This window comes from Rhinolophus sinicus, linkage group LG01, assembly GCF_036562045.2.
Source record: "Rhinolophus sinicus isolate RSC01 linkage group LG01, ASM3656204v1, whole genome shotgun sequence".
NCBI classification, from domain to species: domain Eukaryota; kingdom Metazoa; phylum Chordata; class Mammalia; order Chiroptera; family Rhinolophidae; genus Rhinolophus; species Rhinolophus sinicus.
In genome coordinates, this window is record NC_133751.1 from 158,374,809 (window position 1) to 158,398,094 (window position 23,286).

Consider the following 23,286-nt stretch of genomic DNA (forward strand, 5'->3'; position numbering starts at 1 on the left):
TTATTTATTTATTTATTTATTTATTTATTTATTTAAGGCGGCACAGCTCACTGTGGCCCATGTGGGGATCAAACCCGCAACATGCTAACCAACTGAGCTAACCAGCCATCCCATAATACGTTCTAAGTCTTAAAACATGCTAATTAAATGAATTTTATAAGAGTAAAGAAATAATGTTGGAGAAAACAATTCTCATAACTACATTTAATAATGAGTAATATCAAAGAATTATTTTAAATGATAATGAAATGGGTATTAGTAAAATTGTCAGATATTTAAGGTGATTTGATACATGTACACTATGAAAGGATTCCCCCCATCAAGTTAATTAACACATCCATCACCACACACACACACACACACACACACACACACACACATATATGTAAGAACATTTAAGTTCTACTGTCTTAGCAAATTTCAATTATACAATAAAGTGTTATCAACTATAGTCAGCAATTTTATTTGTCAATTATACCTCAATAAAGCTGAAATGAAAAAAGACGCAGGAAGGAAATGGTGAAGAAAAGGAAAACTTAAAGGAAAGAAAATATAAAAGAGTACAAAAGCAGAATATAGGCAAAAAAGAGAAAAGAAACATTTTTAAGAAAACTCCATCTCTGGGATGGTAATATCTAATGAGATAAATATCAAAACATTTTTAAGTACTAGGAATACACAGTTTAAGAAAGACACGCTTAAAGGAAAGAAGGTTTAATTGCCCAATTTGCCAGAGAAGCAGAGGTGGCAGTGTTTTTGTGACACATATGTGGATGGGCTGTCATCAAGCAACTAAGTACAAGAGTGCATGAATTTCTGTCCTGTCACACAGTCTCCAGTGCTTTCATTTGCTATAAAATACCTCACAATAAATGGCACAAGTATTTCAACAAAGAAGATTTGGAGTAGACACACTGAGCATTTCCACCATGGTGTGGTAGAATTTTCTTGCTGATGGATTAGTTGTGGCGACTTGGTTTCTCAACAGGTCAAATGCAAGTCTGGCTTGCAAAAGAGCCAACACACAAAGTCACAACTGCTGAAGGAAGGCAGGTCTTCCCTCAGGAGTCCTATGTTCACAGCCCTGATAGAATGTTCTCTGGAGGCCACAGATTCATTATGTCAGAAAGGGTAGAGCAAAAGACATAGAAAATGTTGGAAGAGATCCAACACTCTCTGAGCTTAGAGTGAGATTATTGCCTTGAGCTTGCTCTCACAGGTATTTTTTTTTGCACAAAAAGCTCCATCAAATGGAGTGAAACGAAGTCAGTAAGGCTTAGGCATGGATGTTCTTTTAGAGGATGGAATTCACACTACTCTTTGGAAAAAAAGAAATCCACTGCTACTCCTCTACTATTTCCCCTGATCTATTTGGGAGCTGGCAAATTGATTTGATAAAACAGTGATAGATTTGTCAGATTAAGATAGTAATTTACTTCCATTAATTTGAGAGACATCAGTGTCTCACAGTGAGAAGAAATATGGCCACCCTGGTGGGATACATTTAAATTCATTAGATTTTCTGGCTTTCATCTAAGACGCTGAGACTTTTTCTTCTCAGCTGATAAATCCTTTCAATTCTTACTTCAAATGGCACTAAACAAGCATTCATCAATTTATGTTTTAAATTCTTCTAACAATATCCAGTTGGATAGATCTGTTTAATTAGCAGTGGGTTGATGCTTTCCTGGCCCACTGCAAGTCCAGTTACCAGAATAAAAGAAAGGCACAGAGAGCCGCTGGTTGGAAAAAACATGCCTCCTACAATGGCAGGGAACAAGAAGAGACAATCTCCCAACAAATGTTAACCTAGGGGAAAAAATTTAAATATATACAAAAGATTAAATTAACAATAGATGAATAGCAAATGAGAAAGCTGCCAGTGACCAGACTTTCTCAGGAGCCAACCTTTAACAATATGGATTATTTCAGATAATTTATGGTTTGCCCCTCTTTATTCCTTGTCTCCTCTGTAATATCCAGGACACATCTTAGACAGATAATTAGGGCATTATCATATTCCTTAACTAAGTCGGACAAATCGCATTGCGCTTCGTGGTAAACCAACCCAGGGCACTGTCATTAGCATTGTCTAATTGTTCCAAATTAAGTCTCTACCTTTTTTATTGCATCAACTTTATTTGTCAATACGCAAGAAAGAGTGACTGTTCCCTTTCCTGTAGGAGTTCGTGAATATGCTAGTCACTAGGTAATCTTACAGTTAATACAGGCCGCAGCATGGTAAAATGTAAGAAAATGTAAAGGTCAAAAACATGTTTCTATTATGAAAAAAATGAATGATAATGACATAATTTTTTCAGCTCATCAGGCTCTTTGCTAAGTGCTGCTGTTATTGCCAGATCAGTAGTGTATAACAAAGAAGTGCTTTCTGCAGCCTGCTTCATTAGTCTGCCCTGTAGGACCTCACCTCCAGACCTTTCACTAATCTGTTGGCCAGCTCAATAGTCTTGTTAGTTCTATTCACTTCTTCCTGACAGCGGATTTTCTCAGCTGTAGCCCTCACAGAGGCCGTGGTTAAGGCAGCCAGGTTTGTGTCTAGTTCCTTTAAATAAAAACAGTGAGGGACAACTTTGGACATTGTCAGAACAAGTAAAAATATCACCGCTGACTTATTTTATATTGCAGAAAGTTAAATTATACAGTGTGCCCCAGAAATAAACACAACTGCGTTCAGGAGACTGTGCCAATTCACACAATGAGAAGGTGCAGTAGGGAAAATGAAAGAAAAGGATATTCAGCAGTTTATGTAATTTTTGTTGTTTGTTCAAAATCAGCATTGAGGAAAAAAATGAACATACACACAAATTCAAAATCCTAGGGGGAAATGGAGAATGTCATTTTCCCAGACAAATTACCTGAAGTCGTAAAGATTTAATACAATTGATTTGTGTGTGCCATTAGTGCCAATAACACCTTCAATACAAAGTGTCCCAAAACATTTTGCATTGAGAGCTGACCGCAAGATAAAACCCAGGGGGAAGCTTTTAAGGTGAGATTTGAAGAGTTGTGATGAATCAAGCGCTCAGAGGGAGGGAGCAGGGGCCTGGGAGCTGGGGCAGTGCCAGCCAGAACAGGACGTCCAGCTGGGGCTGTAATGGAGCAAGGGAGCCAAGGAGATTGGAGGGTCCCATTGAGCTGGCTGCAATGACAGTGGAGCTCACCCAGGATAAATGGAAACAGTGGGTAGGAAAATGAAGGTTGTGAGTGTACTTGTGTTCAAGAAACTTGGCTGTTTCTTGGGGAAGGGGCAAGGTGAGAAAAGGGAGAACTAGAAAAGAAAAGCAACTGCTCAAGAGGAATCATTGTTCAAGTAGCAAAAAGAATTATTTGTGTGTGTGTGTGTGTGTGTGTGTGTGTTTCTGACTTGCTGTTCTCTCTCAATAAATGATCTGCTCATTTAATGTTTATAAAGAACCTCCAGGAAGACTGGGAAACTGTTTATGCTCTTGCAGTATATTGGGAAAGCATTTGTAAATATGGCATCGTGTAGAATTTTGCTCATGATATTTTCATGAAAAAACATTAACATTAGAAAAAATTATTAGTAAGAACCAGGAAAACTCTTCTTGGATACCCAACTCATATGAGAATCTCCAAGTTCCTTCCCCTGTTACCCAGTGGCTGCTGAGTTGTTCTCACTCTGTTTTATACTTGGGGAAACTGAGACCGAGATCCTGATTGGAAATGGGAAAGAATTGTTTATAGAACCTTAGAGAAGAGCCTTGGTCAGTATTTCTTGGGCTTGTCAAATTATTTCTTAGAATATTTCTGATGTAGTCACCACTTAAAATTCCTCAAGCCAACTAAGCAACCCTTCTCAAAACTTCAGAGTTTTCTATGTCCCTTTCTTCTTTCCAAACAGCTGGCTAGGCTCATGGTTGTATACTAGCAAAACTAATGTTGACCATTAAACTGAATTAGGAGGAAAGTTTTTCTAATATCTTACGTTATCAACTTGCACTGTTGGTAACAGAGATGGTGAAGTGGGCGCTCTTTCATCAAGAACATTATCTCTTACTTTCTAGAGCCCTATGATTAATAATTTCTTAGACAAATGGCTGCTATGTAAGTTTGCTAGGGCAATTGTAACAAAGCTGCACAAATTGTGTGGCTTAAACAACAGATATTTATTGTCTGTTAGTTCTGGAGGCTAGATGTCCAAGAGCAAGATGATGGCAGGGTTGGTTCCACTTGAGGGCTGTGAGGGAGAATCCATTCCATGCCTGTCCCCTGGCTTCTGGTTGTTTGCTGGTAATCTTGGCTTATAGATGCATCACGCTGATCTCTGCTTTCTTCCTCACATGGCATTCTCTCGGTGTGAATGTCTTCAGATTTCCCATTTTTATAAGGACACCAGTCGTTGGATTAGGACCCACTCCAATTATCTCATGCTAACTTGATTAACTCTGTAAAGACCCTATCTCCAAATATAGTCAGGTGCTAGAGGTTACATCCTCCACTAACCAAACCTCCTTGCTGCTCCTCCTCATCCCTAGAATAAAGTCCAGGCTCCTTGGCACGGCACACAGGAAGCTTTGGGCCTGGCTCCTGCTGATCTCGCAAACTCCAGTTGCGCCCTTCCCTACCCATCTCTACCCTTCTCACAGAATCACTTTCCATTCCTAAAACAAGTTATGCTATTTCACACCCTTGAGCCTTCTAAATGCTGTTTTCTCTGCTGAATTTTCCAGGCTTCCAAACTTGCTCCTCATTAGAACATGTCACCTCCTTTGCTAAGCTTTCTCTGAACCCCAGGCAAAAGTAGTTACACCTCCACCGTTCACTTGGCTTGCACAGCCTTGTTGCTCATCATAGTACAATACAAATGACATAATTACATATCGTGTTTCCCCAAAAATAAGACCTACCCAGACCATCAGCTCTAATGCGTCTTTTGGAGCAAAAATTAATGTAAGACCCGGTATTATACTATATTATACCTGGTATTATATTATATTATACTATATTATGTTATATATTATATTATATTATATTATATTATATTATATTATATTATATTATATTATATTATAAATTATACCCGGTCTTATATTAAAATAAGACCAGGTCTTATATTAATTTTTGCTTCAAAAGGCGTATTAGAGCTGATGGTCTGGCTAGGTCTTATTTTTGGGGAACCACTGTATTTCTCATCCATCCCCGCCATGAGCCTGAGCCCGTGAACTACTTCAGGAGAGAAGCTTTGTCTTATTTATCTTGGAGACCCCAGCACCTACCATGTTTCCCCGAAAATAAGACCCAACCAGACAATCAGCTCTAATGCATCTTTTAGAGCAAAAATTAATATAAGACCCAGTATTATATTATATTATATTAAAGACCCAGTCTTATATTATAGTAAAATGAGATCGGGTCTTATATTAATTTTTGCTCCAAAAGATGCATTAGAGCTGATTGTCCGGCTAGGTCTTACTTTCAGGGAAACACAGTAGCACCTGGCCTAGTATGTAGCTGATACACAGTAAACCTCTGCTAAATGCATACAGATTTGCAAGGCTTAGGAGAAAAGGAGACGGAGAGGGAAAAGGAGGGAGAGGGAGAGGGAGAGAGAGAGACTGAGTGAGGGGAAGGAGAAGACAAGAGAGGAGAAGCAGAAGCAGCGTGGTTCTCCGCAGCTCTAAGTTCCCCACCCCCAGTGGCTCCAGGTCACTCATTTATTGGATAATTATGGCATCACAGGGTTAGCCACTAGGCACTATTCCAGGAACTGGGGATATGAAAATAAAGGATATAATGTCTGTTTCCAAGAAGCCCTCAATTTATGTGGTGTTGGGAGAGGGGTTCTAAAAGGAGAAGGTGACATGTGAAAGGACAACCAATGAACAAAACAATTTAAAGATGAATAAATCACACAGTAACATGAGAGGAGGGGCAGAGGGCACAACTCACCCAGCCTGCAGGAGTGGAGGCATTTTCACAATTGAATAGGTTTGTTGAATAAAGATAGTGAAGGGAAGCAAAGAAACAATAGTAAGGAAACTATTGATGTTTGATTTGTAAAGGAAAGTCTTTAAAATTTAGTGCTTTTAATTTTTATTTCCATGTTTGAAATGAGCAGAACTTGCATAGTGTTTATTGAGGTGTAGATCTGGATCTCTCTAGAATGTTTACAGAGGTAAGTGAGGTATTTCAGAATAGCCAAGGAATATAGGATTCAGCCACAAGAGCAGTTTCCTGAGGTTTGATGTTCATTTTATGAAGAGGAAAAGGTTTATAACTTTATTTTGGAACTTTGCTTTTTTTTTTTTTTCTGGATTCATTTGGATTTTTATTAGTGAAGCAAAGAAGAGAGAAAGGGAACCATTTCAAATCCTGTCTTTTCACTTCCCACTCAAACCCAGGGTCTATGTCCCCCAGTGCACGTTGGACTTGGGAGATGTGGAGGAGGGTCCCCATTTCCCTATGTAGGTGGCAGCACCAAGGGCTCCTATCACACTGCATTTCCTTTAGAAGGACTGGAGGCTTGAAGCTGGCACGGTTTTCTTTTAGGTCCTCTTTTCTGAGTCTGTTTTGTGTGACTGTCATCTTTTCTGACACTCTGAAAAGAAGGGCTAAACAGGTAAAAGATAATGTCATTATTCCCCCATTTTTCCATGTGGCTGATAACAAGACGTACCCTGTCCATCTCTTACAGGACGGACATTATCTATGTGATTAATATAAAAAAAAAAAGTGTATCCAAATCCCTTTCTTTTCCAGCCTCCCTCTGTTTCTTTCCTTCCCTCTTTCCTTTCCTTTCCTTTCCTTTCCTTTCCCTTCCCTTCCCTTCCCTTCCCTTCCCTTCCCTTCCCTTCCCTTCCCTTCCCTTCCCTTTCTTCTTTCTTTCTTTCTTTCTTTCTTTCTTTCTTTCTTTCTTTCTTTCTCTCTCTCTCTCTCTCTCTCTCTCTCTCTCTCTCTCTCTCTCTCTCTCTCCCCCCCCCTTTTTAACATTGTCCTTTTCAAAACAAGGGGAGATTCAGCATAGTTCCCGTGCCCCAGTGATCCAGTGGTGTCACATCACTATGGCAATTGCTGCCCAGGGCAGGAATGCAGAGCAGCTGTAATTGTGCAACGCCTTATTGCTGGTGCATGTCAATCAGAACCTATGAATTGAGAAAAATTTGCTCTGTTCATTCTGTTAAATGATGTATCCAATTAAACCTGTTAGAATTCATGATCTTCAGTCAAGGTTAAATGAAAGTAGTTACTCCTGTCAGCTAGGTGATTAAATGCTGCCTACATCAGGCACATTTATGTGCAAAATTAAAATTTTGGTATAAAGCATGAATCTTTATGCATGCCAGTTAATTATCTTGCGGTTCCTCCACTTATTAAATGCCCACTGCATTTCTTCTTAATCATCAGCTTCCTTTCAAAACTTATTTCATACTTCACATTACACCAGATTTCAATGTTTAAATGAAATGCCTTACCAATGAAAAACTTCCTCTTTTTGAGGGTTTGGCTGTACTATGCTACTGAAAATAATTATTATTAACATTTTTTCATTATAATGTGCAAGTATTTCTAGGAGCCAGGTTGACTAATGCCAAGGCATTCTGGAAATGATCCCTGTTCAGGCTCCACTAAGGCTTGGTTTAAACCTGGGGTTCAGCTTCCTGCATGCCCCTTACCCCAACCACTGCAGGCTGCCAGTGTGCAAAGCCTCTTGCTGAGTGTAGGGTACTATTTCTTTTCCCTTTCTGATCTATCTTGAGTAGAAGCAAAATGAGGAGAGATGTAATGATGAAATTATCTACTATACATCAAAAATACGTTGGAAAGAGCTTGGGAGGAAGGGGGGAAATACTGCTTCTTCCTTTTTAAAACCTAAAACAAAGACCTAGCCACCTTAGGTCAAGGCATACACAACTGTTGCCTCTTCTGTTGGGTTTTTTAAAATTTTATTTATATCATTTTATTGGGGAATATTTGGGAACACTATATATTCTCCAGGGCCCCTCAGCTCCAAGTCGTTGTCCTTCAGTCTAGTTGTGGAGGGTGCAGCTCAGCTCCAAGTCCAGTTGCCATTTTCAATCTTAGTTGTAGGGGGTGCAGCCCACCATTCCATGTGGGAATTGAACCGGCAACCTTGTTGTTCAGAGCTCGTGCTCTAACCACCTGACGCGCTCTAACCAACTGAGACATCCAGCTGTCCCTTCCATTGGGTTTTAAAATGAATGAAAAGTATAAAGTGAAAATGGCCCAATTCCATAGTACCCTTGGTTCCCAGACACAGCGTTATGGAAACAGTAGGATGCCACAAAAACACTCCATCAAATACTTCTCTTGGAAGCATTTTATACTATAGAGTCTATTTTTTGACCTCTATTTATTTTTGCTAAGAAAAACCCTAGAATAATTGCATAAAATTAAAAATTTTGCAACAAACTTTCCCCTACTGATGTTATTATATCAGACCTTTATTTCTATCCTTATGAGGCAGATGATAGATACCCTTATAAATTTTAAGCTTAAATATAAATTCTTACTATTTATTTACTGACAATAAATAACACTAATGAATGTTATTGCAATCCATTTTTATTTAATTATCTGTGTCATGTTTCCTAGTTTCACAATGTTTTATAACCACAAAATATTCAAGAATTCCACAAGGCAAATACCTTTAAAGATGAAAGGTGTAAGTTCTCAATTTAGTTGCTGCAAGTATTTAAATAAAAATACTTCCCATACCAGAAAGTTATGAAATATTCCCCTTAAATAAATTTGAAAGAGACTGATTTCCATGAGAAAGAAAATAGATTTATTAACAAATGAAATGGAAGAAATGTTTTTCACTGAGTAATATTAATGAGTTAACCAGTGGTTGGTGACGCTGAGCAGCTGCCTACGTGGGAATGGGTTAGAAATTCATTTTCACTGCACATGTGCCCTCAGACACACCCCATGTCAATATCGATGCCCCATTATCCTTCCTGATTTTATAGCTCTTGATAAGACATATCAATATTCAATGTCACCTTGTTTTTTAAAATGGAAGTCTAGTGCCAATAGGTTGAATAAATGATGAAACTTGATCCCCAAAGCAAAAACAGGTCCTTTCATTTGTTGCAAAGACCAGACTCATATAGTGATGTGGGTGGATGGGCCCAGATTTCAGGGGAGGGGAGTGGGCCCTCTGTGTGGCAGAGGCAGTTCTTGGACCTTCAGAATGCATCTTCGGACCCTCTAGTGATCACGATGCTGATTACAGCCCTCGGAGAGGGACCGGTGTAGATGGTGGCTTTCATCTTGTCAATCCCCTTGCTTCAGATCCTACTTCATTGTCTTCACCTGTTCGGTCCTCAGTAGCTGCAGCTCAGACCTTTCAGTCCTTCACCATTGAATCTGCCCTTTGGGTCAGATCTCGGCTCTACTCAGAGAGAAGGCTGGATACAGCAGTAGAGTTGGAGTTAGGCTTGAGCCAGGCAGGGGGACCTGGAGGCGCTGGCTTATAAGGGCTTTAAAACAATCATGGAAATGTAAGAGGCTAGAGAAGATTGCATTTAGAATACATTCCAGGGAGCATCACGCACAAATGTGGTTGGAAGGAATCTGTTGCTATATCCTTAGAGTGGGGGAAAGGTTTGGAGAAATCCCCGGTGTAAGGAGCACACTTGAGTAACAATAGGTGGGGACCTAAGTGCCACCTGAGGACAGAAGAACCAGCTAAATTCAGGGCTTTGGTTTTATTCAGGGGGGCTGTCATTTATGTCCTTTTATGCTCTTCACCTGTGCAGTGTTCACCTTTTTTTCACTAAATGAATGCTGAAGATTCTTTAAAGGACACTGAGTCAAAGTTGTCCCAAATGATTACCCAGGGCACCTACAAGAGTCATTCTGGCCAAGGAGGCCACTGGGTGGGATTCTGGTAAAGAAAGGAGTAAGCCGGAGCTCTCCTGAGTTCTCGCTGGAGGGCTAAGAGGCTGGGGAGAGAATGCATACCACTGTTAGATAAAAACAAAGCATGAGGATGAAGCAGTCAGCAGGTGAAAAGAGAGGAAGCAAATATCTGTTTGAGTTAATTCTTACAAACGGGTTCTTTTTGTGTGACCATATGCGTGTTTTATGGGTTAGATGTCAGAAAAGCAGCATCTTTTCTGGGACCTTTTTCTCTTTTCTTTCCTTTAAAAAAAAATCATTTAGAAACAGGAACAATTTTCTGTTCAAATGGTCACTGTCCCTAAGTGGCTTAAAAACTCCCAGTGGGAAGGACAACAGCCCACTCAGAGGCAGAGTGGCCTCTGTCTGTGAGAAATATTCACCTACGGGGATGCTTTTCTGGTTTGCTTTATCGCTAGCTTTGCAACTTGGAGATGTAACATAGCTTGAAATCAACCGTGTGTTTAGCCCTGCTTTGTCAGCCCACCTAGCGACAAATTGGGCTGTTTTGTAGCCCCGCTGCTTTCCCAGGTCACACAATACCATGGCAAGTAGAAGGACTGGGTCCGATTTAATCAAAGGCTTTTGATTGTACAAAGCTTAGAGCCTCATTCCAACAGGGAAGCCTCTCCTGGGATAGGGAGAGAAGGGGTTTGGTGTGTAGCAGACACACACTGGTTTGCAGCTCCACGCAGAGAGATTGATTCACCTAAATCTGCCTGGCAGCAGCATTGGCAGACCACAACCACTGCAGAAAGCTCATACTGGGAATGATGGGAAACCAGAAGAAGAACCATCGCTTCGTCTCAGGGAACTGCTGTCCAGAGGTTGTGGTCTGCTGCACACAAGGTCTCATGCTGCTGCTATCAGTCTAGTTAACCTCCAGGGGGAAGTGGATTAAACAAGAATAGGTGGCATCGTACTCAGGGCTGTTGCGCAGGTTGGCAGAGACGGGCTGGCTCACCACTTTGCAGTGTGTATCAGAAGGGGGACAAATTCAAAGCCATGCTCTGGTAGTAGAGAGATGTATGTTGTGTTTTTGTTTTTTTTTTACCATGACAGTCTCCTGACTGAGGCTGGAAAGGTGATTCAACTAATAGGTGCCTCCCCTGCTTAAAATAGACATGAAAATATTTTCTACTTTCCAGTGTCTTGGGTGTAAATAGGATGATATCTTCAAAATAAAAGCACTAAAACTCATATTGCCTTTATTGGTTTACTGCGAATAATTTTGCAGTGAGCAAGGAGTTTCCTTTGAACATAATTGGAGAAGGAAAAGCAAAGTCTACATAAAACAAAGCAGACATTGTAAAACCGACAGCTTGCAAGTTTCTCTGGTGGTCTTTGATTGATCTCGTGAGCTCATGGTAACCTGTAACGATAATTATGTGTGGGGTCACGTTGCTTTGTGGGCAGGTAAGACCTGTTTCGTCTTTATTCCTGTGGGAGAGTATTCTTAGTGCTCTCTAGTTTCCCGTATTCGGAGGACCCAGGTGTGTGCAAACATAGAGAACAAACTCAACGTGAGTTTGATTTGAACTACTTTATATCCTAAATATATTTACTAAAAGATCTCCCTTCTTTTAAAATGTTTACAATATGACAGTGGCTACACTTAAATCTACAGTAAAACTGAGGAAAAATACAGAAGGTTGCTTACGTTCCTTTTGGTATTTCTTTAAAGGCTTTTCAGCCAGTGTGGCGAGGCATGCCCCAGTGTAAGGGAGAACTAGTGTGTTCAAACAAAATCAGCACTGGGAAACTGTTTGGAAAATAAATTGAGAAAAGCAGAAAAGGTAGAGTGCAGTCTTAAAGAAATGGGAGAACACCAATAATAATAAACACCAGAAAGCACTAAGAAGCAACTTTAGGGCTGTCCATTAGATAGGCGTTTTAAAGAGATAGATGACGTATTCAATTAATGACACAGGTATGTATTTAATTTTTGTACCGTACTGTGATAGGGATAACACGGAATAGCATTTTTCCCCTTCTCTGAGGTGGTGGTTGGGGTGGGTCAAAAATCTTAGCCATGAAGATCTAAGCCGTGGACAAGATATGCAACGTGAACTGTTTGGAAGAACACATGGTTTGGGGGAAGCAGCCCCTGTCACCACCTCCATGTCCCCAAAAAAAAGATTGCCTGGTCTGTGGAATATGAGAAAAAGAACAGTTAAAGAGACCAAAATGGTGAGAAGTTAGTGACTGTTCCTCCCAAATGGGTTTTCTCCAATGTGCCTTCTGCTGATCGTGTGTGTGCATGTGTGTGCGTGTGTGTGACGTCACACGCATGCATGTGACGGACCCTGAGATGAGTTTGGGGTCTGCAGCTTCCTGCTCTCTGGGCCGCGGGGGACAGCACAGAGCTGCCCGTGGAACCGCGGTGCACGGTGGTGACACTTGTACTACTGTGGAACACGCACGCGGCTGGGCCTGAGGTCGCCTCCCAGAGCACTGTCAGGTCCCGAGAGGACACAGGCGCAGTGAAATGCCTTCCTGCAGGTCCCAGCACAATGTGGGCAGGATGACAAGAGCTGGCTGACCTGGGGGTGTCCTACGGATGGTATAGAGGGAGGCAGCCACACATAGGACGGCTGGGGGCCAGGTGGGAATACTGCCAGCGTGTAGAGATGAAGATGACCGGAAACCAGGCAGGGTACATGTGCTTCCGAAGGTGCTGAGGCTGAGGACCAGATGCCTTCCCCAGAGGCCACCATACTACGTACCCTTGGGAACGCACGTGACGTGCCACCCCTGGGGGAAAGGAAGTCCTAAATTGACCAAATTTACCCTGAATCCATTAGGCAAACCTTCCTTTCACTATGAATTCCATTAGAGGGCAGGATGAAGGCTTGAGTTTCTACTGAGATAGAAACTTAGTTCAGTTACAGAAAAGTAAACAGAGCTACAGTTTTTGAAACCTGAGTTGTAGATTAAGAATATGCCTGTTTTGTTGCAAATGGTAAGGTTTCATTCTTCTTTATGGCCGAGCAATACTCCATCGTATAAATGTACCATAGTTTCTTAATCCAGTCGTCTACCGATGGGCATTTCAGTTGTTTCCATCTCTTGGCTACAGTGCATAGTGCTGCAATAAACATAGGGGTACATACATTTTTTTTGAATTAGTGTGTGGATTTTGCAGGGAATGGGGTCAGTGGAACTGTGGTGACTATGCGATGTCGGAGGGGTGGTAGATTGGGGGCGGGGGGGTGTCACTTTTTGAGGGGTGTTAATGTCTAACTATTACATTGTTTTGTACACCTGAAACTAATAATAATAATAATAATAATAATAATAATGATAAAAAAGAATATATCTATTTCAATACCAAGTAACTGTATTCTGATACACACAAATGGTTGATTGAATTTTAAATTTCGGTATTTGTAGTGGAGGAGACACAGCTATACACTTGAATCTCATCTGAGAAACTTTGAGATACCTGATTAGCATAATCTTAAAACTGTAACCTGTATAATGCTTCAATTGATCTTTCATTGTTCTTTGAATCCTAAATGTAAAAAATTCATTTATAAAATGCCTTTCCTGGCCTCAAAGAGCTTAAAGTCTATTCTTTTACAAATCGTATATAGATATTTTACTCAAGATATTTATGTCATTAGAGTATAATTAAAGCAAAATAATAGAAAAATGATCGTTAAGTACAACAAAATCCAGAACCTTAGTTTAGATCTCATACTTACTGACTGTATCATCATTAACTGGTGAAGTTCATTAGGGATCATGAAGGTGAGAGGCAGCATAGCAAAATCAAGGGCTCAAGCTCTGGGGTCGGGCAGTCTGGGCTTGGATCCCTTTGCCATCACTCACTAGCTGTGTGGTTTGGAGCAAGTTACTTAACCTCTCTGTCTTTCCATTTCTTCAGCTATCACATAGGAATAACAGTATCTACCTCAATAACATGTCAATGGAGATTGTCATGAGAATTAAATGAGTTATCATATATACAGCACATTTTGTAGGGTCTAGTAGAAGCAATACTTGTCTATATGTGTATTTATGCATTTGTGTGATACAAAACAATGCATGTATTTTTTAAATGCTCTGGTGGGGTTTTTTTCTGAAATCTAACAAACAATTCTATTCAGTTGATTCTGAGTACAGAATAGAATATCTCTTTATAAGTTTTAAAATTTAATTTAATAAATGAATTACATTAGTCTTACACATTAAAAAAATAAGATGGACCACACAATCCCCTTACTATTGTTTTGCACTTGCTACGTCCAATATGAAGTCTCACAGAATGGGAACTGCCACAAACATCAACAAACATACATGTATAAAATACTTGAAAAATGAAGCGCTAGAGTTGGTTAAATATATGTCTTTCTGAATTGGCTGTGTGATAAGAGGGAGCCAGTTGATAAAGGACAAGAGAAATGCTAAATATGCATCATGACAAACAGTGAAAAATTAAGGATTGTAACTAACATTAATTACATTCTGGTAAGATGAATAGGCCGCTCATCATTAATGAGAACATACACCTTTGTCTAAGTTTCACATCCACCTGTGATAAATGTGCTAATGGGGATAAAATACATCATAGTAACATTTGAATTAACAGCACACTAATAGATTGACATATGAGTATGAATAAAGCATTTAATCATATAAACTATACCACACCCAAGAGCAAAATTTTCTATATTGCCTACATCACATCCAAGTGAGTGTAGAAAATATTGAAGTCTTATTTTAAATCCTATATTTAGGATACTGTTCATATTGCATAATGTTCTAGAAAAAAAGTTGATTTATTACATTCCAGTGAATGTAACTAAGGCAAATAAAAAGATTCTTCAGTCTAACTCTGATGAGATAAAGGGAATTCAAAGACCGTACGTATTTCTCAAGCTATAGTGTTATGCCTAATCTTTTAACTTTAATTCCTAATGCACATGCTGCTGATGAAATGTTATCAATTTAATACCAACTATAACATACACTGAGGTAAGGTCAGCTTCTGTTTTGGGGAGAGTTCTACAAAAAGAGTCAAATATATTCTTTTTGTTGATACCTGATATCATTTGTATAGCTGTAGAATAGGACCTCATAAATAAGGCAGTGCCACATTATTTTGATGGATGTTGGATCCCTAAGATATTAAGTAATATTATTTAAAGCCTCACCCACTGTGATTAAATATTCTTGGAGGACAGCAATTATGCATATATCACAACAATGGGGGTACAAGCATATATTTATAATCTAAATCCATTCCTATTAGAGAAAATATATATGCTGTACTATATTTTCAAGCATCCCAAGATCAGGTACAAACCACTCTAGTCCTTAAGCTTACTTAAAAGTTGATAGTTAAAAACACGTTGATTGTATAATAAGAAGCCTTTTGAAAGATATTGTAAACCATCAATTGTTTACTCAGTCACTGAGCTCCTACTAGGTGCCATGTGCCATGGCAATGCTCAGACAGACCTGTGGACACCAAAGACAAGGTTCTGGTCCTCAGGGACTAGTTGTGGGGAGACAGAAGCACCCGCAAGCATGCTGAAGTGCTCAGTTACTGGCCTAAACGATGTAGATCCTAGCATTGAGGAACCACTAGGGGGCTGGTGGGTGGGAATTGCTTAGGGTGTAATCACTAATGAGGGGCTAGAAGACTCTCTCGACAAAAAGGTCCAGTAAAAAAAGAAATAAGTCGTAGAAATGTAATGGACAGCATAGGGAATGAATATAGTCAATAATAGTACAATAACTTTGTAGGGTGACAGTAACTAGACTTATCATAGGGATCATTTCATAATGTATATAAATATTGAATCACTATGACACACACCTGAAACTAACAGTCTCATGGAGAAAAGTATCACAATCAAAGAGAATGTATGAAATGCTGTATCCATTTGTTACTGTATCAGTTATCTATTGCTGTGTAATAATGTTAATGGCTCAAAGCCATGACCATTTCACTGCTCATGCTTCTGTGTGTCAGGAAGTTGGGCAGGGCTCAGCAGGGACGGTTCGTCTCTGCTCCATATGATACCGTCTATGGGGGCTGGGACCCCAGATGGCCTGCCACTCATGTTTCTTCCATTATTATTTTAGTTTGTCTAATCTTTTTTTTCTCAGAGTTCCTTTACAGCCAGACTTATTTGAAATCAGTACTCCAATGACTATAAAAATGGCATTTATTCAAATCTTGCTTCAGAGGATTGAAGCATTTGTCAGAGCACCAGGGGCAACAAATCACTAATGCCAGAGTGGGCTGTGTGATATCAATCAAAGCTGAAATAGCTGTCCCAATTCTAGTGTGAGCTGAGATCTGCCTGGACTGTGTACCGAGCGCTCTGTGGAGTGTGTGTGTGCTGCTTATACACTTGCACATGTGTGTGCATGCATGTGTGCCCCGGTGCTCGTGAAGCTTCGTGAGCAAGCTTTCCCCCATCCCTGATGTTTTCTTCCTGTGAAGGGAACTTGTTGGATGAAATGCCTGGTATTTCTGTGACCCTTTATCTATTCTGCCCTGGAGAGGTGGGGTGATTTTTTTGATAAGTAATTTTGGAAAAATAAGTGGGCCCGATTGGCTTGTCAACCCCTTCTTATTTTGGGAGCTATCTTGTCCTCTGAGAACATGAGTTCTGCTTCCTGTAAGTCCACGTGGGCAGAACCCCTTCACAGTGCTGTCTGGGGTTAGGGGTGCAGGACTGCCAAATACTGGGTTCAATTTTAACAAATCTATTTTCCTAAAAGGCCTGATGTCATGTCCTCCAGTAGGTCTCCACTGGCCTCTATCAAGTAATTGAAGATAATATTTTTATCTCCATTTTTGTTCTTTTTGTTTTATTTCTTAAATTTTTCAGATTTAGGCTGGAAAGAAGGTTAATATTCATTGAGGGGAACCACCTTATAGATTGAGTGTGGTGCCTAGGTTTAAACTCTGTGATTTTGGGCAAGTTACCTAACTTCTCTGGGGCTCAGTTTCCTCATCCGTAAAATTGGAATAATGATAGTATCGACTTGTTAGGTTATTTTGAGGATTAAATGAAAAGTGTTTATAATAATGTAAAGCAGTTGATAAATTTAGCTATTAGGTATTCATTTATTCATCTACTCATCAAATTATAGTGTGTGTGGATTTTTCTGGGTGCTGTGGATAAGAAGACAGTGAAGGTGGATGCTATTGTGTCAGAGTTTAGTAGAGGAGACAGGCAATGACCACGTAAATGAATACATACACAAGATAATTTAGAGAGTGATAGATGTTAGGAAGTAAATAAATCAGAGGATGGGGATGGTGTGGAGAAGGGATGCTTTAGCTGGGTTATCAGGGGAGGTCTCTCTACGGTTTTCATGGCAAGAAGCTGTGTAGCAGGCTGTATATGAGCAGAGGATATCGGCAGAGTTTGCTTCGAATGCAAAGGCCCTGAAATAAGACTGGACTGTTAGTAGCAAAAAGTACAATTGTACCAGCAAAGGCAATTTGCAAAGCTCATATTCACAAATAGACCTTTTTTTTGCCTTCCTCATGGAATTAAATGCTGTTACTAATCTCAAAACAACCACGGGTGGTTTTATGCACAAAAATTCTGGGTTAATCTCTGGCTTTCTCAGATAGTTTTCTTTGCCAGACCTAAGAATGATTTTAGGGGTGTGGGGAATAATTCTTGATCAAGATGAACAGGGTATTGGGGTTCATTCATTTAGGAAAAGAAGGGAGGATTGCTTAATGAAACTTTCAGAGCTCTTGGAAAGGCCATGAATAGTAACCTAGTACCACGGGGATCTACCTTGAGAGCGTGGCCTCATCCTCACTCAGGTCAGCACTCAAGTTAACAAAGAGTTAAAGCTCAGTCTCCTCAAGGAGTTGGGGCTGGGTCCCCCTCAGCCAACATAGCAGAGGAAGATAACTGATGGCTTGCTGAGGTTTGATCTGTCCTGCTGGGTGTTCACAGCAAATACTTGTTGCTAATGGGTCTGCTTGCTTCTTTAACTCTGGCTAGTGGTTTGTTGGGTTCACATACAAGTTCCTTGATATGGTAACATCCTCCACTCTTCCTAGTATAAGCAAGAACATTCGCTTTTTTATCAATCACACTGGCAGCTACATCTTTAAAGAACATATTGAGAGCATACAAAGAAATGAAAATCTACTAACTGAACAATGCCAGTCCTTTAACAACAGGTCTGAGGAAAAGTGTCTGCCCCCAAACTATACAAATAAGAAAAATGACAAGTGGCTTCCACCAGTGAGGAGCCGGGGCCATTGTCATGAGTCGCTTCAAGTTCAAGAATATTGGTATCAACTTGACAGATCCTATGTTCAGAGGAATTTATAGGGGGGTTCAAAAGCATCAAGATGATTTACAGGATGTCCAGATTGGTGTTAAAAGTTTATGATTACAGGAGGAAATGTACAAAACAGTAAAGATGCACTGCATTTGGCACAAACAAATGATGTTTTTCAGTATCGTTGGATGCCATCCTACAAGATGTGATGAATTTGAAAAGAATAATCCTGATTTTTACTTAATGGAGTTGCTAAATCTTCCTGAAAACAACAAGGGGAAAGTTGTAGAAATAGGGGAATGTGGATTTGATTTTGACCGACTACAGTTTTGTCCCACAGGTACTCAGCTCAAATATTTTGCAAAACAGTTCGAACTGTCAGAACAAACAAAATTACCCATGTTTCTTCACTGTTGAAACTCACATGCTGAATTTGTAGACATAATGAAAAGAAATAGAGATCAGTGTGTCGGTGGAGTAGTGCATTCATTTGGTGGCACCAAGGAGGCCGCAGTGGTTTTGATTGACTTGGATCTTTATATAGGATTTAATGGTTGCTCACTGAAAACTGAGGCTAATTTGGAAGTTTTGAAATCAATACCTAGTAAAAAATTCATGATTGAGATTGATGCACCTTGGTGTGGCGTCAAAAGGACACATGCTGGTTCAAAATTCATAAAAACTTCATTTCTTACCCAAAAGAAGTGGGAAAATGGGCACTGTTTGAAAGACGGAAATGAACCCTGCCGCATAATTCAAATTCTGGAGATAATATCAGCAGTAAGGATGAGGATGTGCTGGAATTAGCCAATACACTATCTGACAACACCATTAGAATATTTTTTCCTGGCATGTAATTGGTATATCTTCCATGTTCCATCACGTATGTAACATTTCATGGTAAAACTTAGTGAAAGTTTCAATAAAGGAATTCTCTGGGGAAAAGAAGAAAGGAAAAATGACAAGTAAGTTGAGGGTGTGGGCTGGAAAGGCCACAGATCTGGGTCTTCGCACCTTGGTTCTAGCTCTGCCACCTGTTAGCTGAACAGGGGAAAAAACTAACTTTTGTTGAGCCTCTACTATTTGGCAGATTTTGTGGCAGTCACTTTATGTAAACCATTGCATTTAATCTTTACAACACCTTATAAAGTAAGGATTCATCCCCCCATTTTTACAGCAGAGAAAACTGAGGCTCAGTGAAATTACTTCTTCACCTGGTTAGTAATGGGAGCCCTGAGTGAAGCCAAGGCTTCCTGGCATCTACCATCAGGCTCTCCTAGGGTACTATGAGCTATGTGGATATACAGATTTTGAAATTCAACCACGTTTCACTACACCCTACCCCAATCGTGGTCAAAGCCATATCGTGTTTCACCTGGATTACTGTAAAATAGATTGCAATAATACTGTAATTACTGGATTACTTACTTCCAACTGGTATTCCTGCTTGCATCCTTGCTATCTGAAATCTAGTCTCAGCACCACAACAGAATGATCTGGTTAAATCTAAGTTAGGTCCTGTCGCTCTTCTGTTTAGAACTCTTCAGTGGCTCCCCATCTCATTCAAAGTGGAAACCAAAGCCCTCACTATTACCCACAAGGACCTGCATGATTCAGCCACTGGGCCACCCCCTGGCCACACCCCTTCAACCACTCTGACTTTATCTCATCCCTCTCTCACACTTTAACTCTGTCCCAGCCACCCTTATTTCCTTATTGTTCCTTGAATGCCTCAGGCACGCTCTTATTTCAAGGCCTGAGACCTTCCATGGCTACCCTACCTAGAATTTCAGCCCCGTCAATTCAACACTTTGTATCCCACGTCCTTGATTTATTTTTCCTCCTTGTCTCTTATCATTATGAAGCATGCTATATATTTCACTTATTTTTCTTGTTTGTTGCTCTATAGTGGATGATGGCTTAGACCACGGTGGGAGCCATGGAGATGGTGAGAAATGGCTATATTCGAGATAAATTTTAGAAGTCATGCTTATAGGACTTGCTGTGGAGATGAATGTAGGATTGAGAGATGGAGAAATCCAAGATGTGCCTTGGGTTTTGACCTGAGCAACTGGGTGGATGGTGGTGCTTTTTGTGGAATATAAACATTTATTAGGAAAGACATTTTTTAATAGGGGAAATCAATAGTTCGGTTTTAGCTTTATTAGTTTAGGAGGCACATTAACTATCCAAACAGAGCTATAGTTGTATATATACATGAGTCTAACCCTCAAGGAAGACGTCTGGACTGGAAAAATAAACTTGGACATCAACGTGTGGATGATATTTGATGACATGGAACATCATGAAGTCGTTCAGAGAGAAAGTGTAGCCAGAGAAGAGATTTACAAAAGATTTCTAGAGCAATCAGTGTTTAGATATTTAGTTTAGACATCTATTTAGGAATAGATGAAGCAGAAAAGAAGAAATTCTTTTAGGAACTAGGTCCAAGAGAAGGAGAGCAAGGTGGGATCCAGGGCACAGGTTTACAGGGCGTGTGACTACAGTTACAGATAAGCTTGTGGGATGAAAGGTGGGAAGTTGAAATGGTTTTCATCAGATTACATCTATATTTCTCTATGAAATTAATGACAAAGTCTTTAGCTGAGAGTTGGGTGGGAGGAGATTTTGGAGATTTGAGGGTTGAGGAGGAAATGCATAATAGTCATCTTGGGAGTAGGTTAATGAATTTACTAGGGAAGTTTAGTTGTCAGAGAGTGTTGAGTGCTCACTGAAGAATTTTGGCCATAAATTTGAAATGGATCCTGACATCAAGGTTGTGTGATTTTTCTCCAGCAACTTTCAGCTGCTTGGGTACAGGGATATAGTAAGCTGTTAGTTGAGTTTAAGAAGACTTCAGGTTTCACCAGGGAAGTACAATGCAGGGAGATGAAGGTAATTTTAAATGTTTTAGTTAAAGGTAGTTTAGTTTAGTTTAGGGTAGTCAAAATGAGATGGATCATGGAATCTAGGGTGGGTAGTGAGAGCACTGAGGATTTGAGGAAGTGGAGGACAGTGAACATGTGGTTGGGTCAAGGATTGGCAGACTCAAAGAGGTGTGCAGGAAGGACAGGATGATGATCAGGGAGGACTTTGAGATTGAGTTTCCAGAAGTGTTTATATCCTATTATATGTCAGGCACTGTTCTGGGCACAGGGGATGTCACAGTGAATGAACAGAGACACTTACAGTCTATTGCAGAAAACTGATAAGAAGCAAATAGACAAACTATGTAATTTGTCAGACAGTGATAAATGCTATGGAGAAAAATGAAGCAGGGACGGAGAATAGGGAATCTTGAAGGGGTCATTCCCGTGTAAAATAGGTTGGTTGTGGAAGGCTTCATTATGAAGGAGATATTTGAGCAAAGGATGGAAGGAAGGGAAGGAACTGACATACAGATAGCTCAGGGAAGTGCAGTCCAGGCGGAATGATAGCTGATGCAAGGATTCTGAAGTGAGAATGCAAGGGGGTCAGTGGCTAGAGTGAAATTATCAAGGGGAGGGTAGTAGGAGGGGAGGTCAAAGAGATAATGCTGGTGGGGGAGGTGAGGGTCAGACTACATGTAGGAGCTTTGTGCCAGACTGTGGAGGGCCTTGTAGGCCATTGCAAAGATTTGGCTTTTATCTTGAGTAAGATTGGAAGCCATTGGAGGGTTTGGAGCAGAAACGAGATTAACCCTGAAAAGGATCACCATGCCTGCTGTGTTGAGAGGAGACAGAAAGGGGATGGGGCAGAGGGAGGGGAACAAAGGCAGAAGGAAGAACAGCTGGAAAGCTACTGCAATAATGCAGGTGAAAGATGATAGTGGCTCGGAACTGGGTGGTAGTGCTACAGATGGTGAAGCGTGGTCAGAATCTGGATACGTTGTTAAAGTAGAACAGAAAGGCTTTGCCAATGGGTTGGATATGGGATAGAGAGAGGAGTCAAGGAAGATTCTAAGCATTTTGGTCTAAGCAACTGGAAGGTTGGAATGGATATCGACTTCAGGGGAGAAAACTGAGGGAGAATTAGATTTGGTTGAAGGTCAGATTTTGGTGTTGACCATGTCAGGGTTGAGACTCCTCTTAGACTTATGAGCAGAAATGTGGAATAAGCAATTGAGTATACAGAACTAGAATCTGCAACTCCAGTTCTATTTTATCCTAAAGATAAAAATTTAGACGTCATCCCAAGCCATGAGACAGTATGAGATCTCTAAGGAAATGTGCGTGGATAGAAGAGAGACAAGAGTGAAAATCCCAGGGGCATTCCAATGTTTAGAGGTCAGGGAGATAAGAAAGAACCAGCACAGTTTACTGAGAAGTAGCCAGCAATGTAGGAAGGAACTAAGAAGAGTGTGGTACCTGGGAGCCAAGGGTGCTAATTATTGCCCATGAGAAGGTCTAGGGAATGGTGATGTGAGTAGATGACTGAGCGGAGGCAACAGGAAAAGATCGCTGGAGCTAAGAAGGGTGAGGAGCCTCTGAGCATTAAGATGTTGGATGACTCAAAGGTTGATGATAGGAATTATGGTGGAGACGGAGGCAGTGACCCACATGTTGACATCACCTGTGACTCCATTGACCAGGAAGCAGGGAGATGACTTGACATGGTTAAGAGGCAGTAAAAGTTGATGCTTTGCTTCAAAAAAGCTGGGATTTTTGAATGAGAAAGAACAGAGGAGAAGTTGAGTGGAGAAGTTGAGAAGGAGGGACAGGTGAACACTTACCTCTCCCCTGGCTTTGAGGTGCTTGGGGAATAGGAAAGACACAGCCTTCAGTTGAGAGGGCTGATGGAAGTAGTGTTCTGAGGGGACAGCTGGGCTGTTCTTAGCAGGAAAATGCATTTAGAAGCAGGCAAGTTTCCTGATAACAGTGGGATCCCAAGGGACAATGGAAAAGTTTGGGAGGAGAAGAGGTTTGAGGTGGTGTTAGTTAGGGAATACCTGTACGGTGAGGAAAGATCTGGTGGTTAATAAGGTTAGGGTGCATGTGGCATGGGAGAGTGATGGTGGGGTGCAGGCATGGTGGCTGTGAGGCATTTGGGATTGGGGAAGAGCAGTGCAGGGCAAGATCTCTAGCCTGAGGATGGAGATGGTATGGCAGCCTAAAAGACAAGATG

General features: G+C 40.5%; 1 pseudogene; it reads left to right on the forward strand.

The window, feature by feature from the left end:
* The first annotated feature begins 18,165 nt into the window (after positions 1 to 18,165).
* On the forward strand, positions 18,166 to 19,040 carry LOC109445275 (deoxyribonuclease TATDN1; annotated as a pseudogene).
* The last annotated feature ends 4,246 nt before the right edge of the window (positions 19,041 to 23,286 follow it).